The 2,084-nt window shown below is 40.5% G+C and overlaps 2 protein-coding genes across 2 annotated transcripts in view; both read right to left on the reverse strand.

The window, feature by feature from the left end:
* Positions 1-2,084, reverse strand: part of LOC111672392 (uncharacterized) — a 44,743-nt gene that overhangs the window by 34,009 nt on the left and 8,650 nt on the right. The gene's annotated exons all lie outside the window — the stretch shown is intronic.
* LOC111672399 (CLIP-associating protein 1-B-like) overlaps positions 1-2,084 on the reverse strand; it is a 27,749-nt gene that overhangs the window by 10,120 nt on the left and 15,545 nt on the right. The window lies entirely within an intron of this gene.

A 2,084-nucleotide genomic window follows, 5' to 3' on the forward strand; every position in this document is an offset into this window, starting at 1 on the left:
AGTTGACATGAAACAGAAGATGGATCCACAGATGAAATGTAAAGTTCAGCTTCTACTCACATGAATCTCATGATGAGAGTTTGTTTTCTCAGAGTCAGTGTTTGTTCCAGCTGCACTTCAACATGTTGAGCAGTTAAAGTGGAGACTGAGGCTGTTTACAGCAGCACTGAGTCACACATCTTTAGCTTTAACACTGTGACAGGTGACTAGTTTGTTGCTCAGCTGAGCTCTAATGGAACTAATATCTCCATTACCTGTGAAGGACTCTTCATTCATGAGAAGCAGCTGTAACAACAGCTGAGAGTCAAGTGTCTTGTTCACAGCATCTCTACAGTTATTTTTAAAATGATGGTGACAGACTTGGAGTGTGTTCATTCTTCCCACCTCTCCTCCAGCAACAAGCGTCTCCACCTTTAAACCAATTAGGGCGAAGTTTAGCTCATTTAAACTGAGACTTTACGGTTTTACTGAGGAAATATATTGCACAGAAACATGTCTCACTAACGTGGAGCTCAGGATTAGAGGTAGTGCTGCTACTTTAAGTGCAGCACAGTCACTTAACTGCGCTTATTAAGGTGAACGTTAAATGTCTAAACAGTTTATGTAGCCGTTAGCTTCTCCTGCTAGCTCGCTACTAGCTAAACTAGCTAAGTTAGCCGGTTAAGTTCCCAACGGCCGCGGAGGCTTTAATGTAACTTACCTGCTCCTGGCGGGTTCATTGACTAGTTATTAATCCAGTGATCGGTTATAGCTTCACTCACCGGATGGACTGAATCGTTCCCAGAAAAAAAGTCACAAGTGTCGATGCTGCCTCCGCCGTTACTTCACATCCCAGCCCGGCGATCATCCACTCGGCTGGTAGTTTAACTACTTGGTGTTTAATCCTCAAGCCATTTCAATGTCTACAAGCCTCAGCTGGCTAATTAATAATCATTCACTGTGATTAGAGGCGACGAAATGATCATTTGCCATAGTAAATCATAGAACCTGCGGTGAAGGAAGCAGCTAAATGGCGACACCTGCCGGCAAGAGCGAGGAACAACACCTGTTCCTGCAGCACCAGAAGGGGAGAACAAGGATGGATGGATGTGAATAACTGTAATTTCAATTAATCATTGTCAAATAAAATAATTGTTAGAACTAAAGCTGCAGCAATTAGTCAATTTATCAGTTAGAAGATGGACATAAAATGAATCAGCAACGATTTTTATAATCAAATAGTTTTTAATTTAATATAATTTTTTTTTTGTTTATTCTTAATGAGAATCTTTGGATTTTAGACTGTTGGTCAAACAAATCCGTTTGTAACTGCTTGAACCACTGAAAGAGAGCTTTACTTCACTTTTGGTGTTGGACTTCAAACTTCACCTGAGGATCAAAACCATGACTGTAAAACACCTGAAGAGTCCTCTAACACTGTGAAACATTAGGTCAGAGATACTGGAAACATCATTTCTAAAAGCTTGTCATTATTTTCTCTGAGTGTTGGACTTCCTGACGTGATCAGGATCAAACAGGTTAATGGAGACCTCCTCTTTTAGGATCTTTCAGTCTTTTCTCTGAATGTAAACCTTAATCACTGAGAGCCTCAACAACATTTTCATTGAAGGCTGGTCCACAAGCCAGTGGCACAAAGCAGCTGAGAAGTGCCTTGAAATCCAGGGACAGTCATTAGTAGTATTGTCATCTAACTACAGTGCAGAGGCTTGGCAGTCTTGCTGGATACACAAGGGACGCTTGAGTCCTTCCTTGTAGAGTTTGGCAATAACATCCCTAAACTGCAGTGGTCGGCGACTGGCGGCTTGCCAGCAGTAAAATATCTGACCCGTCATATTATTTTAATAAACTAATAATTTTTAATAAAAAAAAATTGATCTCCATCTGAGCAGCAAGTTACCCGCAGTGTCTAGAAAATAAAAGTGTGAGAAAGTTTTTTGCAGCAATGTTTTATTTCAAGCTATTGTAAGCTTTTATTCTGAAAGGTTCTTAAAGTTCCAAAGGTCAAAACTCAGATGGATGGAGCGGACATACGATGTGTGATGTGAAGAAAAAACCAGAGTTCAGTAAATCAGTCAGTCAGATGT

This window comes from Seriola lalandi, unplaced genomic scaffold, assembly GCF_002814215.2.
Source record: "Seriola lalandi dorsalis isolate HSWRI2012SDOR001 ecotype SW California unplaced genomic scaffold, Sedor1 jcf7180002054899, whole genome shotgun sequence".
Taxonomy (NCBI): domain Eukaryota; kingdom Metazoa; phylum Chordata; class Actinopteri; order Carangiformes; family Carangidae; genus Seriola; species Seriola lalandi.